The sequence below is a fragment of the Lichenostomus cassidix genome, chromosome 9 (genome assembly GCF_008360975.1).
Source record: "Lichenostomus cassidix isolate B80296 chromosome 9, HeHo_3.0, whole genome shotgun sequence".
In the NCBI taxonomy this organism is placed as follows: domain Eukaryota; kingdom Metazoa; phylum Chordata; class Aves; order Passeriformes; family Meliphagidae; genus Lichenostomus; species Lichenostomus cassidix.
The window spans coordinates 5304050-5320847 of NC_139490.1; the positions used below are offsets into that span (position 1 = coordinate 5304050).

Sequence of the window (16798 nt, forward strand, 5' to 3'; positions counted from 1 at the left end):
CCATACTTCTTTCTACCCATCAAAAGATGCAAAGTATCTGTTATCCTTCTTTGCCACAATGAATAAAGTTATTTCTGTGCTGGAAATAAACAGGCAATCACCAAAGCTAGAGACAGTTGTTCTTCTGGGTGGGTGATTTTCAGATAATTAACTAATTCAATCATATGCAGAACACTGTTCTTAAAAGCGTTTCGAATTTTCTGTGTCTGCTGGCGAGGTTTTCTGTACATGAACCTTGAAACAAATTTCAAAGCTATCAATTTTCATAGCCACATTTGTCAGTTTGGCAGCAGTTCATTCTGAGCTTGATGCTAAGCATGATTATTGTAAGTTATTAACTATGCTTACCGTAAATCACCCGAATCTGCCCAGCTCTGCTGCCAAAGTGGTCTGAGGCTCAGACTGGTGCTGCTACATATATTTATGACATATGCTACTGTTCAGAAATTACCTTTATACTTCAGGTTTTCAAGAAAAAGGATACTATTTGGTAGAGAGGATAATTTTAAGCAGTATTCCTGTCTTGTGAAGAAAATTATTGAGCATCTGGAGCTCCTAATATTTTATTTTTTATCCTTCAAAAATGAGCCGTTTGTGTTCTCTGATCCTTAAAATCAATCCCTCAGCTGAAAAACATGTCGAAATTACAGGTTACTCTTGGTGTTTAGAGGCTCCAGCATTTGCTGCAGCCTGAAAACAAGCCCATCTCCCAGCCCAGCCTCTGCCCCAAAATGCTTAAATTGAAATTTAATGGAAGTGGGTGTGACTGGAGGAGCACAAGTCAAGGTGTGACGGCTGGAATTTTAGTAGGCACAAAACATAAAAATAATAGGAGGGGGAGAAGAAGGTGAGGTAGAAGAGGAAGGAAGCCACAGGTACCTTCCTGTGCAGGGTTCCTGGCCACAGGGCTGCAGGAACAGCTCTGAGAGCTGTCTCTGCGTGTGCAGAAGGTGAAATCACACGTGCAGTGCATGTTAGTGGCCCCTGGAGGTTTCCCTATCGATCTGTGTCTTAATAATGCATAATAGGCAATCAGAGCTTTCCTGATGCTTTCAGAGACACACTGTCAGCGAGAGTGGTAAATCAGCCTGCTGCTGGTGGCTGTGTCTGACCTGCCCTGCACAGCACCTCAGCAGCTTTCACTTCACTGGCACTGCTCCTGACTTACCTGGCAGAGTCAGGCTTGGGTTTGGAGCAATTACAAGTCACCATTCTGTGGCCTTTCAACAAGGCAAGATGGGTTTGCAGTTGGTTAAAAAAATTATTTCAGAATAAAATCAGTACAGGTTTTAGGATTATTTTATTTTATTTTCTGTTTCTGCAAGCATGAACAAGAGTGTTGGTTTTGCATTATTAGCCACTTTGTGTGTTCTGCTCTGTTCAGGCTTTGCTCTCCTTTTGAAGGTCATTCTTTTGTAGAATGGCTTATGATGTGATTTTTGTTTTAGATGTTCAACTAATTAGGACTTTGCAATCCTGGTGTTGCCTCTGTCCCACCAATTGGAACATTGACTTTTAGCATTGGATACTCTGAAATCAATATGATCTTTATTGATACTTGCTGGTGACATAGCTAAGTCTGGCACAAACTGCAAACATACATGGCAGTAGTGCAATGGGTTTACTTAGAAAGCAAGAAAATGAGATTTCAGAATTATTTATTGTTGTTGGACACCATCAGCAATACTTGTCTCCTGGACTACAGGAATTCATAATCACTGCTGTAAAATGTGTATTTCACCCTTTGCCTTTGAGAATATTTAACAGCACCAGCTAATAGAAATTTGTGTAATTGTGTTACTACTGTAAGCATTCATTGTGCAAACCTGCTCTGATTTTGCATTTGACAACATCAGAAGTTAATTGGATTACCAAAATAATGCAACAGCAACAATGGCTCAGAATTCAGCTTATAGCACTAGTGTAAGTTTGTTTGTATCATCTCATGGCTATTCCCTTTTCTTTTCCCTTTTTTTTTTCCCCTTCGCTAGGAAAGGCCTAGTTTGTCATGGCTTTTCCCTGTCTTTAATAATAAAAAAAAAGCAAAAGCCACTGGGGCGAAAACTCATTTAATTTGCTCAGGAAGTAGGAGAATTGCAGGCTATTTTGGATATTTTGAGCACAATGTTTAATGTTTTATTTATATCTAGCATAATAAATATGCTGACCAATAATAAGTCAGCAAAACTCAGTGTAGCTGAACTGTTCCAAATGAATCAGCTTCTATTTCTCCTCTAACCTTGGGACAGAGCAGGCTGCTACTGCTGTGGCTGACCAGGTGGATATCCCTAAACCAGGGTTATCTAAGGAGAACGAAGAGCAGAAGATGCCAATGGACTGAAGTTGAGAAGCCCAGAGACCTGTCTGGGCAGGGCTAGACCTGGGATGTAAATCCCACATCCATGGCATGTCCTAGCTGTGAAATTCCAGGCAGGATCAGGTCGTGCATCCTCTCTCCTGGTGAATCTGGAGCACTGAGTGCTCCTGATGTGAAGAAGTGAAGAACAGGAGGATCACCCCTGGTAGGGCTGTGCCTCAGGAGAAATGCTTCATTGTTTTGAGGGAAGAAGAGGCACTTCTCTCTGTCCATCCCCTTTGTGAAAACACGAATGACTTAACTGTGGTGTCTGCTGAAGGGTGAGATGAGGGAGCACAATTTAGGGCTGGGCAGGAATACCCAACATAATTGAGGATAAGTAGCTTGAGCTCAGTCTGGTTCCATTAGCAGCCAGCTCTGAGCTCCTGCTGTGTGTGTAACATGCCTGGATGAGCTCATGGATTACTGCTCGGTGCATCTCTGCACCACAAAATGTTTTATTAGATAAAAATGTCTCCAAAACTGAATCCTCTTGTCCTGGGCTCTGCCACCCTCTGTGATTCCCTGGACACAGGAGGAGTTTCAGCTTGCTGAGTGCCCAAAGTCCCCTTTCCCCAGAGCCCCTGAAGCCCCTGAGCTCTTCATCCCAGCCAGGGCAGAACTGGAGGATCAAGAATGAAGATTCCACAGTGATGAGCAAATTTCACACAGCAGCTCAGCCGGGGTAATGGGACAAGAATTGTTTTAATTTTTAAAATTTGGCTGGTTCTGTGCTGGGGCAGGATGGAGGGTGTGGTCTAGTTTTTTATCCTTACTTAAAAAAAACCCGTGGGCTCCACAATGGAGTGTCTGTTGGAATTATATCGATTTTCTTTTTATTTGCAGTTGATGAATTCTGCTGATATAAGGAATTTAATAAAAATGCTGCCAGATGATTATCTATAGTCATGCTATATAAACCTGGTTTTGGGGAGGTCTAGATTTTAGCAGTTCCAAAATATGATAACTTGTTCGATGAAAATAGTTATAAAGTCTGGAAATTGACTTTTTGCTATATTTTTATGGTTTAATCTGTTTGTATAGAGGGACATACCTTCTTTTCCAACTGGGATGAATCTTGATGAGAATACAAGTAAAAATAAAATGTATATTATCTGTAATTTTTTTTAATTTATGCTGAGGGAGAAAATACAAACCATTTTGAAGACGAACCTGTTGTCTTTGTTCTCCCACTGAGAAATCTGCCTTCCCTCTCCTTTGCTTTATTTCTTGTGTCTGAATTCCCTGAGCATGTGAACCTTCCTTTTCCTTAAAGGAGAGAAGCTGAAAGATAAAATGTGTTGTGTGTGCCCACTAAACCTGATAAACTGATACTCCTTTCCTGATATAATCTCAGAGGGCGTAAGGGACATATTCCAAAACCTGTTAAAATCAACAGAAGTTCTGCAAACTTTATTGCATTTTGGACCAGGCTGAAAGTGAAATGTGTCACTGAGTATATCATGGCAAGTTATTTTGTTCTCCTGCAGGGTGTTTCCTTCCCTTGGTCATCTTGTGTTTAGCACTTGCTGCTTTGAAACGCTGCTTTCAGTGGGGCTTTTTCTCACTTTGTGGTGGTCTAAGCCAGCAGATACTTCTTTTATCTTGGTATCAAAGAGCAGACTGTGGCTTTAACATTGACAAGAAGCACTTGGAGACAAAGACTGACCTTTTGAAACTGATGAAAAGGAGACCCCAGGGAATCCCATTAGGAGCAGGGAAGGTAGATAACAGCTCCTTCCACCCAACAAAGGTACAACATTCTGCTTATTCTTAGGGGACTTTGTCACTGAAACCACTTTGGCCTTTTCTTTCAGTTCAAAGCAGCCATCTGTGTCCTTTAATTTGAGTGGTAGATATTCACTTATTTTTATCTGAATATACAAAGGCAAACTGTTGGAGTTCTTATCTCAAAGACAAAGCCAAGGGCCAACATAAGTTCCCTGTTTCTCCTCATGTAGTGACTTTTACTGGATCTCCTTCCTTCCAGCCCTTCCTTGAGGCTCAGAGATGCAGAATTGATCCCTCAGGTGCTACAAGGATTGGTGTAGCACTGAAATTTCGTGTTGATCCCCAGCTGCATCCTGGCACTGCCCAGAGCAGTGTATCTATCAACCTGCATGTGCTGCTGAGATCTCAATTGCATCTATTGATTTTCCTCCTGCATATAATATAAATATATGCTGCTCTACCCCTAATGTGAGATGTGAGAACTGCTATGTGTGGATGTTTTCTGGAAGGTTTTGATGAAAGAAATAGGAAGAGGGAGCTAGATTGGGTTGTTTTAACAATGTTTTTCCTCCATAGAAACATTTAATTATATTTTCCTCAGTGCTTGTTTCTATTTTAATTGTCCAGAATTTCCTGACTGTGAGATGGTAGGATCCTTGGAGATGCTTCCTTCTTTTCCAGCTCAATCTAGTATATGTTGAGGTCTTTTAATTTAACCTAAGAATTATAAAATAGAAAACTATGTATTGTATCCTTTAGATAAGAGCTAGCCTTTCCAGTAGCAGGACTGGAGATTTATTGTGGTTTTTTTGCCTGATTAAAAAAGTATGAGTTTTGAGAGAACTCATGAAAATCAGAAAGACACAATAATTTCTCTGTCATGCCATGGCTCGAGAACTTGCTGGTGATCATAACGTTCAATTGTTCTGTTTACTCAAGGTTCCTGATTTCAGAGCTTATAGATGTGGCGATTGGGAATCCAGGGTTGGAGTTTTATAAAAATTATTGAATCTACCCCTAACTTCCAGTCTTCTAGTAAATGAAGTAGTGAAAGCACAAAGGGAAGGAGAACTTTTCAGTATTAACTACTTGATGTGATTGCTATATATCTTTAATAAAATACCAAGAAATTAACCAGTGTTAAAATAGCATTATTTGGATAACATTTCTGTTACTTCAAACCTTAATATAATCAATAATATTGTCTATAAACAAACATGCATAACAGTTGTTACATATAAATATTAGAAAAATAGTAATAAATCTGAGTTTTCTTAGCTTTGAGGGTAGTAATGCCAGATTATTGACGTGTAGTACGTTTGTAAAATTGATGCTTTCCTTTCTTCACCAAGATGTGAAGACAGAAAAATACCTTTTATACAGTCATTTTACTTTCAGGTTCTGTGTCCAAACTTGAGATTGAGAAAGTCCTCTTTTCAGGGGTTGAAAAATATTGCAAGAAAGTTAGGGTTTCCTTTAAATTCTTCTTTTCATCATCCACTGTTACGGGTGCATATTATTGCCAACATGGGATTGTGCAGAAATTGAAAAGATAAATTTGGATGGAAGGTTTTTCTGAAATACTTTTCTTCATTGAGAGAGTGGGAGAAATCTATGGTAGTTATCAAAATTTGCTGCAATCACGCTTCTGTGTTTTATGTGTCTCAGAAGCAGAAATGTAAATGAAAGGAGTCAAAAAGGAGGTTTGAAAACTGCTGAAAATCTTTCCTCTCAGTGATGCCTTGGCTATTGTTTTAATTTGATTTAGTTCTATGGTAGATCGTAACAGTGGGTGGGTAATTTACAGGAGCAACAAAGCCATCCCATTACTTCTTGGAAATAACAGAAAAGAGCTTTTATACTTGGACAAAGACAGTTTAATTGCAGTAAGCCCTCTTGTGAAACAGTAAAAAAAAGTCAATCCAAGGGAAAAAAATATTATTTCTGTGGTCTTAAAGAGGGATGTGGCTCTGTGTCTTTTACCTGCATCTGTATGTGCAAATTGTTCTTTTAATGGAGATAACTTTGAACGCTGATCATAATAGCAGGAAATACAGGGGAGAAGCTTTTACCTGCCTGCTCCTCTTGATTTGTGACCTGCCTGCTTTTACAAAACTGGGATGGCTGCACAGCTGGCTTGGGTTCATATTTCAGGCCACTGAAGGTGTTTTCTAGGCAGGGCTGAGGCTGCCAGAAATCATATGTGTGGTTGTGCTCCCCCAGGGGTTTTCAGAGCACACACCACCTGCCAGACCACATGGACCTTGAGCTCAGAGCAAAGAGAGAGCAGGGAAGGCAGCAAGAAAGAGATACCTAGTGCTGATGTGTTTGAGAAGTGACTGTCACCAGCTGGAGCCTCTCTGATCCTGGGAATGCACATTCCTGGAAAGCAGTGGAAAGAAGGGGATCCTGACTGCTGCCAATAAATAGCAGCTGCCTTTAAACTTTGCCCTAAACCTTCTCCTCGAATGCACTGTGTGTGTGTAATATTTAACTGGCAGGGTGGGCTGACTGGCTGAAATATTAAGTGGCTTGAGATACCAATGCAGAAAGCTTAAAAAATTTAAAAAAAAATGAAAAGGGAAAACCTTATTGGGTTGATCTCTACCTTGATCTTCTCTCTACAGTGCTAGATTTGAAAGACCACTCTAACCCCTCTTTCTGTCAGCTTTTCAAGTGAAACTCTTTTGGTTTCTCCACATTCCTTGTGAGATGCCTTAGATTTCTATGTCAATACTGCACTGTAAGTGTGGGTGTAAATAAGGAGTAGTTCTGTAGTTTGTCCTTAAGAACCAGCAGACCTACTGATACCTCAAGTGTCATTAATTCTTGATTGGGGCATGCCAGGCTTCTCAGAGGAGCCATCTGCTGCCTCTTTCTGTGTGTATTTATTTATTTATTACTAAGGTGAATCCTGACCTCTCACCTAGAAGAAGTGTAAGGGGAATGGAATGATGTTTTTTATGCAGAAGATCTTTTTATGCAGAAGATCTTACCAAGAAGGATGGTTCAGCTTTTCTTGTTGATTATTTCTCCTGATACTCTGCATCATATGTTCCTTTTTATATTGTGTTCACTGACTGGTTCCTGACTAATATATCTTGATATTTGCTACTCAGAGTGACATACAAAGAAGCTGTCAGCACCAGCTGTGCCGAAGACATCTGAGAAAACCAACACTAAGTATTAAGGAGGAAATGAAAATGTCTTTTCTGCCCTGCTAAATTTGACTTTTGGTACTGTGTTTTTGCCATCTTTCTCACTTGGCTCAACATGCTTGGCTGCTTTGAAAGAGAAACATTTTGCTGGCTGCCTCTTGCATGATCTCCAGGTGCACAGGCCAATGCCCAGTTTCCTGCAATGCAGAAATAAGTCAGTTGATTACATTTCTGATGCTTTTCTGAAACCTGTAATCTTCAGGCTCTCCTCAAATTTAAGGCACATCAGGATAGGTTACTTCTGTGTGTCTAAATGGTTTAGATTGGAAAATAAATGATCAGCCCCGATCACGAATAATTTAATCTTCTCTTAAGGGGGGAGAATAGGAACTAAGATATTACCATTAAAAAAATTTACTGCAATTTTCTTTTGCATAAGCTTAAATTCTGTGTAGAGAGGTTGTCAATTAGTGTGCAGATTTTTTTAATTGGCTATAATAAAAAGCTAATTGGTGTTTTGCTTAAAGAGTGAATTAAGAAAGTGTTGCTATAGAAACTTTACATGTGTATAGTGCTGCTCTACATAACAGTGGATATAATAGTCTAATGACCTTTCTGAGCCAGCTGTAAAGTCAAAGAAAAAGTGCTAAATTCAGACTGGCTGCAGAGATCATTAAGGACTTTGTGACTTCACCCATTTCATTGCCAGAAAGTGTCTCTGGCATTGTCTCACAGAATGTTTCTCTTGACTCATGTCAAACCAGATAACAAATGCTGGTCTCAAAAGACCTGAACTTTTGTAAAATCTGAGTGCTCCAATTGTGAATGTGTAAACTGATCTGTAATCTGTCAAGCATAAAATGTGCTACTGGGAAAAATTCATTTTCATAATCTGAGAAAATGTGATGATGGATGGAAAGTGGCAACATCTAATCCATGAGCTGTTGTATCTCTGTCTCCTCTCCCTCCTTCTCTACCCACTGAATTCTGAGCCTCATGTGAAATACAGGAATTACAATTTTAAGTGAAGTGGGATTTCTGCTCTGATTTGCAATATTCTCCCCTAGCAAAAATATTTACCTTTTCAAATATAAGGTTTGCTGAGGAGAGAATAATTTCTTCAGGATTTGTGAACAGGAATTTTTTTCCTTGGGCTAATGCTTCCCTACCAGAATTACTTCAGAGTCATTATCTGTACCTTTGCTAGCTGCATAAAAGTTATTTACAGGTGGCATGGACAGCAAGTTTGAAGCATGTGATGGACATAGTCATTCCTGCCAAGGAAGGTGGTCAGTAGTGAAAAAATGGCTCTAGCTGATAAAACTGAAACATGACATTTTTTTCAGTTCCCTGATCATGAATCTTGTTACTATATAAATAGGCAAATTGTTTTGCCCCTTTTAAACTGTGTGTCTAGAAGGTGTAGGGGTGTGAGAGGCTGCAGTTACTGGTCATGGTGGCAGAAAAACCTTAAATGTCCAAATGTGAGAGACAGGATAAATCTATAATCTGTCTACATTTTGTGGAATCGTTCCCTGTGAGTTTTTCCCTCTGGTTTTCAATTAAACAAGCAAAACCAAAACCCCATTCTGTTTCTGCTAAATTTTCCCCTGCACAAGTTCTTCAAACTGGTAAAACACAACCATGTTTGAGAGTGATTAGTATGTGATTTGACCTCTTTTTCTTTCCCTTCCTTCTTTTCCTCTCAGAAGATGCTTAAAGAAAAAAATCAGTCTTCTAAGTGGGTGAATTTAGGAGAATCTCTCAGAATTTTGTGGCATTATACAGGCAGCTTCTTTCTGTACCTCTGGGTCAGGACTGAGTAGTGTCATAATTTAGCAGCTATTCTTCCCTTGATACACATATGTAAGCCCTATTAGTGTTAATGCCTTTTTGAAATGCTTCCCTCATATATTCAATACCTACTACTATGTCCAAACTCTGAAGTCTTACAAGTTGCATGGCATGTGACTGTCTCTAGAGCTTAATAGAAAGTTGGATTTAATCTCATAGTTCATCTTTTGAGCAGTAAAACTGTAAGGAAGATAAAATGTTTGAACGAGAAGCTTTTATCTGAGACCTGTGAGCAAATAAGTCTTCTTTCTGGTCCAGAGAAAGGACTAGTGTTTTTTTGTTATTTTTTTCAGCTTCCTTCTGTCTTGCCCAGTAAGACCATGAATGCAATGTGTGCTTACAGGGGCTGTATAGTCTAGAGGTGTTGTTTTGCAGAAGAAGAGTACAATATTGTATTTATGATTGTCAAGGAAATATGGTATTTGGAACTCAGTAGATCCATCCTTCAGTTTATATTTTTGCTGCTTTGCTGCAGTTCATTTTCAACTGTCTTTGTGAAAAGGGGACTGGGTTGTTGAATATGAATTTTCTTTAGGACTGGTATTTTTCTCTTAGCTTTACTTGACTGTACAAAACTCTGAGCATCTCAGTCTAATGTTGCTATTCCTGCTTTAGCTGTAAAATCAGTAAAATTTATATTAAGCCCAAGTGTCTGGGAGATGGACTGCCTGCTAGTTCAGGGTGTTATTGATTTGGATTAGTGCTGGTTGTGGTCCTACAAAATGGAGTATTGGAGGAATTTAGTGGGTTCTGCATTCTGGATCTTGAAAAGAAGTCCCAGAATCAATGAGGCTGGAAAAGACCTCTGAGCTCCAACTACCATGTTAACCAGACCATGGCACTGAGTGCCACAGCTTTTCCTTAAACAGTCATGGTGCATTTATCTTTTTTTTTTTTTTTTTTTTTTTTTACATTACTTCTTTACTGATATGGTTGTGTTCACAGAATGTTATGACAAAATTTGGTTGCTATTGGTCCTTTTCCCCCTTTGTTTTATAATTTCTGTAGTGCAGCATGGAAGCTTATTAGTGGAGCAATCTGTGGAATTTTTATAATAAGCCTTGATTACGACTGAACTTCAGTGATACAGAGACACTGTTTAAATATGTACTGAGCTACCTTGTTTTGCTTGGGGAAGGAACACATTGACAACTTCTGAATTTCATTAAAAGGAGGAGGAAGATTTATGCAGATGATAATGAGCTTGCTAGTGAGAAATGGGTGAAAAATTAAAATTATCAGAGGTTTTGGGAACTTTTTTTTTGTGATAACACTTCTAGTTTACTGATGGATAACCAAGGCAATTGTTTATTGTCCAGTGTTTTGTAGTATAGCAGAAGTGCCACCACAAATTCCCTGCTGAGGAGTCTGCTGCTTCATGGAAAAGACCTTGCTGGATACAAGGACATTGATTTTAACATTTTAGGCAGTAAAATGTTAAATTTTCTTACTTTCTTTAAGTAAGAAAAATATTTCCTAAGTACCATCATGCTTCGAAATATGTTCTGCTTTGCTGCTGTGTCAGGAAAAATGCGTCTTCTATTTATATTTACAAGTTGCATCATTGCAAAAGGTCATTTTTCTGTTTCAATGAGTGGTATTATAAAATGGGATGTGTTCTTCTTTTGCAGAGAATTAGTGTAGAGGCCAGATTGAAAATATGCCTTCGTGACAAAGTCTCTACAGAGCTGATCCCATCTTGGCTTGAAGGTAAATGAAAAAAATTGTATCAAACCTTTTTTTCTCATCAAGGTTGTTACTGAGCTTGAAAGAAATGTGAGGATAGCGTGTGCTCACAATAAAGAAAGTATTTCAAGGAGTTAAGTTGCAAAATTTCAAATTTAGTTAAAATAGAGTATCAGTATGAACAAGTAATTTGGGTTTGGCTTCAGTAATTAAAAGAAATGGCAGGCAGTGACATGAATGCTTATGTGTCTTACCTACTGCCTTGGCAAGTGTCTGGTTTTCTCTGGAAATTGAATATGCATATGAAGGAGAGATCACTCTAATTGAATGGAAAATATGAAATTAAAAAGGCAACAAAGTATAAATAATTGAAAATCAGGTTGCAGCTCTGAGCTTTTGTGTGTCAGGAGTTCAGTTGTAAACAAAATCGGTAGAATGGGAATTCACATTTTTCTTCCTCTTAATTTTACTTTCATGGTACCATCGTCCTGGTATAGAGAGCAAGGCAGTGAAAATGATGAAGGGGTAATTAAATATCTGTAGGAAAGTAAGAGCCAAACCAGAGACTAATTTTCAGCACTCTACAGCTCTCATTATATATGTATATGCTTTGATTTCTCATGTATATGGAAAATGAATCCTCTAACTGCATATTTTTAGTCTTTCTCCTCCAGAATTGTTTAACTTGCTGTGTTCCATAGTAGGATGTGGCAAGCTTGTTTTGTTTGTGAAATTATTGCAGAAAAGCATTATTTTAAAAACTTTATGAACAGTTAGTTACCTGTGAGTACAGCTAAGTATTCTTAATCTCAACTAAGTGTCCTTTATCATGGTTGTTTGAATGTTTATCATGTCTTGTTCATTCATTGAAATCACAATTTTCAATGTTTGAAACCTTTTGATTCTACATGCCCTGCTATGTCTGTGGATGAAGGCACAGTGAGGTTGCTATACTCAAAAAGCTTTATTTTCAAGCAAATTTTTCTCCAAATTTAACCAATGCAAGTGGACATACCAAAACCCATGTGCTGCTTCATATCCCAGTGTTAGGGTTGTGACACTGACATGTGCCATAGCCCCCAGCTCCAGGAGCACAAGAAATTGGAAAGACTCCAAATCTGTTCAGTTGTATATTTGGTTCAAAGGCCCAGGATTTGCCCTCAAGTGTCAGAGCTTCTAGAACCACATTAGATTCAATGGTAGCTGGTTATTCGATGGTAGCATGAAGGTGATACAGGAGTGAACTTCAGCTGACAGAGTTGTGTCCTCCCCTCTGTCCTCAGCCATGGCTCTGCCACTTGCCCTGTGCCTCTGGGGACACTTGGGCTGCTGTGAGAGGAGCTGGATGAGAGCTGCTCTAGCTGCAGCCAGCCTGGGGCTGGGAGGGGAGGAATTTAAAACTTAACTTGCATTTCCCAGCACTTTATGGCTGCAGGACTTCCCTGCTTATGCCTGTGAGGGGAATTTAACCTGTGGCTTGAGAGAGAAAAGTGCTTCAGAGGTGGGGTGTATTTACAGGTACCAAGGACTGGATCAGTACCTCCAGTGGTTGAAGTACTGCTTTGTTCCCATGGAGTACTTTAAAGATAATGCTTTTCTGCTTCTGAGATCAATTGGGTTTTATTTATCTTGACATTGTTTAGAAAGGTACTTCCTCATGTTGAATGCCATTCTTCTGGAGTTAAAAACCTGTCATCTGTTGCTGTTTTTTTTTACAAATTCAAAGGGCACTTTAGTGCTGTCAGTGTGAGATCACCACTGTCTGATAATATTAGAAGATGTCCATTAATGTCAACTATTTAACAGAACCCTGTTCCTAAAACAACCATACCTTGCAATCATACTGTACTTTCCACTACAAAGCAATTATCTGAATTGAGTGAATTGACTAAAATCCATCAGCTGTTAAAACTCAGAATGTTGCTCCTGCTTGGAAAGAAAGTCATCTTCTTTAACTTTCCCCTCCCCTGCATCCATCTCAGAGTGGGAGCCTGTGAGGGAGAAAAGAAAGGGAGCCTGATGGTGCTTAATGGCTGATGAATACAGCCAAGGATACAGGAATGGTTGCCTGGCAACCTGGCAGGATGGGCTGAGGTCCCTTGTCACCAATAGGAGTTGACATGGGCTCATCTCTTGAGCTCATGAACACGGACTTCTGAGGGTTTGCATACTTTATCCTCAATGTGCACCATGGCTGGGTTAGATTTCTATCTTACTTGTTTTGTCTCTGAGTATTTCATACTTGCAGAATGAAAAACAAGAAGAATGGAAGCAAATCAAGGGTTTTGCTTAAAGGAAGAGAACGTGTGATTCCTGTCCCATGCAGTTACTGTGCATTTAAGATGAGAGCTGTGTTTAGGAAGAGATTTGCCTAAAATTGAGAGCTCTTAGACCTAATTCCTGGTAAAGTTATGTTTTCTTATTCTGAGAGCCCTCTGAAAATCATCATCAGTGCTGAGAGATGAAGAGCTGAGGTTTGAGTTTCAATTGCAGCCTTGAGAAGAATCTTTTTTGTGGTTTAACACAGCTCTGAAGTGACACATCTGCTTTGCTTCCCTTCTTACACTGAAATAATGTCAGGCTCTGAACACAGTGTGTGCACTGAGGACTGTGACAGGCTTGACCTTGTTCACGTTGTTCTTAAACAGTTCAGATGGATTTTGAACATGGCTATCAGCATGAGGGGTGCATCTTTGTGCCACAGCAGAGTTGTATGTAGGTGGTGCTTCCTTAGGGTGGAGGTGCTAATTTGGTGTTCCCTAGAAGACTTTTTTTGGGAAAGTACATGGATATTACCACATGAAGGTTGTTATCATCAAGTGAAGATTGGTTCAGTAACTATTTTTCTTTTCTATGGAGATAATTATCAAGGAGAAAGGTATAACTGGCTTGCAGAGGCTGTGCAATCCAGTGTATTTGGGACATTGCCAGACACAGTAATTTTCTTTGGCCTTTTAGTTCTCAGAAACAACTTTGGTGCCTAATGGTGAGGTCAAAGCTGTGGGAAACAGGTTGGGTTCTTGTTTTGAGCTGTTGGACAAAAGATCTACCTGGCAATTCAGTGCCTGTTTCTTACACCAGGCAGAAATGAGGTTAATGTGTGTATATCTACAATTGTATAATCTTGGGAATTCTTAAAACAAGAAAAACCCATACACCTCTCTCTTACTGTAAGAGAAATTGTCATTTACCAAATAATGTGCTTTCCTTTTGGCTTGTTGAGTTCAGTGGTTTTGTTAATAGTTGTTGTAAAGCCTAAAACTTTAGAGCAATTTTGCATGTTCTGAAATCTGACCAGCTGTCAAAATACTGTTTGTATGGAAATGTATTGATGGAATTTGCAAAGAAATCCATTAAATTTACTGCAGGCTTTGTAATTATCAGACTTGGAATGATCTAATTTTTATCAGCGTTTTCATCTAACTTTTTTTTTTTTTGCACTGTTTATTTTCCCTGTCTGTCCCCATGCAAACACACAAAGGGCAGACAGCAGCAGTAAGCTGTGTGGAGCTACTTGGGGAGCCTCAGAAAAATCAGGTGAAAAGTTTGAAATGTTTCAATTTGGATAGCCAAAGCCTTGAGGCCATTGTCATTAACAAAATGGTCTTTCTCCTTCCTTCTCTTGTAAGCTGTACCTTCTGACTTACTATTTATCTTTTTAATGGTTTATACTTGTATTACAAGCCCTGAGTTTGCTACAGGGTATTGGGAAATGTTTCGTAGCTCACAATGATTCATGGGAAAGTTTGGATAAACTGCTCTGGACTGTGTTCTGTGGTAACTTGTATTCTTTAGGGCAGCCTTGGTCTGAGGCAAGATTGCTCTTTCTCATCATCTGCACGTGTAATTGTCTGTGGCTAGAATTGCATTAACTCAGATGTAACACCGGGGCTGAAGGAGCTGCCCCTGCACTGGTGTTACAGAGGCTTTGCATCCAGCAATTCCAAGCCATGCCTTAATCTGCTGTATCAATGAAGCAAAAGATTAAAATTTTACGATGAATTTATGTTCATGTCCAAAGTGTCCAAATTGTTGGCTGCTTACTCCCCTATAGCAGGTTCTAAGACAGCAAGATACCTTAAAAATACTTGTAATTGAACCAAGACAATATGTAAGCATCATTAAGATAAAAAAAAAATAAAATTAAAAGTGGGAGTGTCTGTGTGTACAAGGCATTGTTGTTGAAAAAAGCCTGACCATCTTCTGTAATGTAACCAGAAATGTTCTTTTATTTGCAATCACACTGAATAATTTTAAATTTTAAATCATTGTTGTCCACTTTTAGTAAGCAATGTGAGTGGAATATATTAAATGTTTTCAGCATTCTTTTGAAATGCCTGCTGGTGTCTTAGGAAATTTTAGTCTTACTGATCTATTAAAACATTGGTAACATTGAAAAATTGATTAAGGAAACTTACACCATGATGCTTTAAATCAGCCAGTTTTGACACTTTCAACTTACTTTTGCAAGGGTTTTTAGTCTTCTTTTACTGACTATTACTACATGTTGTAGTAATTTCTGTTGGGCTGCTGCATTTCTTATGGGACTGAAATCTAGAAAGACATGGAAAGATCAACCCAGAGCAGACAAGAGTTAGATTTTATTCTTTTGTATGTGCACCATGAGCTCTGTATGAAAGTGAGATTCTAATTCCTTTTCTTAATTATGGACACAAAATTAACTTCTCATCCTCCATTTTGGCTTTTGTGCTATTTTTTTGTTATATAATATTCCATTTAAGCTGTGGAGACAATTTATTGATTAAAGCATATGATACAAGAGGAATAAAGAGCCATGACTGATGCATTTTAGATCTCATTTCCTATGTTGCTTCTGTATTTAAAAAATCCATGTGAAAATATATTAAGCAATGCAATAACTGCATACAAGCAAATACCAAGCCAACAGCTGTGTTTTCTAAGAGTACAGCACTGCAACTGGAATTGGGAAAAATAAAACTTTATTGTGGATTTGGGAAGAAATGGAAAACAGTGCTAATCTAAAAATAATTTGTCTTTTTTTTTCCCCCTCAGTTGGGGAGAATAAGATTTTGCTGCCTTTACTCTCCCTGGAAAAATAGAGCTCCTTCTGTTTTTTAGCATGACTGCATAGCTGATTCAAAGATGCAAACAACAATGAAGAGTGTTGTTCCATGCTTGAAAGGCTTTGTATGGGGAGTTACTTATGGTAAATAATTGATCTATAACTAGTTTGGAAAAAAGGAGGAATTTATTCAGTTCTGAGCACAACTCAGATGTGGAGATGGTGCTGGGCCAGAGCCTTGGCTTCACTTGATGCAGTCCCAGTGCCTGCCCGTCTGATTTTGCAGAGCAGTTGTTAAAAACTAATGAAATGTGCTTTGCTGTGGGCTGATGAGCTGTGCTGTATCTGCAGAGGGCTGTGAGCAGGTGTGATGTGAGAGAGGATGGATGGATGGATGGATGGATGGATGGATGGATGGATGGATGGATGGATGGAGAGTTAGGGATGTGCTGGGCTGAACGTGTGTGGAGCAGCTGGGTCAGCAGGCTGTGCCCACCCTACAGCCTGTCAGCAGCAGGGAGAGCTTCTGCTTCCCCCAGTGTGCTCCTGCAGGGGCTGATTGATATTTCTTGGGTAGCAGAAAACAGAGATTACTTGGAAAAGTAATAAACGGGTGTGGGAATATCAGATCAGAGGTTTTTTTGGTCAGCTGGCACCCTGGTTTGTCCATAGGTGTGATTGTTTGTCAGAGATGCCCTGTGGAGCCTGGTGGCTGAGGTGAGCAGGCAGGGCTTGGTCTGGAGGAGCTGTTTGCCAGGTTGGACTGGATGGATGCATGCATTGCAGCTCCTGGCATTGCAGGAACTGCCTGGCCTGCTGTCCATGGCAGTCCCACCAAGTGAGGTTGTTTGCAGCACAGTATTGCTTCTCTGTAGGATATACATAGATATAGATCTTTATTTATACATATATATGTATTTTACAGCTCTTCTGTTGTAACAATCTTCGGTGATTGAAGATTCACACATA

General features: G+C 39.3%; 1 protein-coding gene across 2 annotated transcripts in view; it reads left to right on the forward strand.

Annotated features, from left to right (window-relative positions):
- The window catches only part of NAALADL2 (N-acetylated alpha-linked acidic dipeptidase like 2), a 394159-nt gene that overhangs the window by 71204 nt on the left and 306157 nt on the right, over window positions 1–16798 (forward strand). For both annotated transcript variants that reach the window (XM_085069057.1, XM_085069058.1), the window contains exon 3: window positions 10731–10809. The gene's annotated coding sequence lies outside the window, so the exon portion shown is untranslated. The remainder of the gene's footprint in view (window positions 1–10730; window positions 10810–16798) is intronic.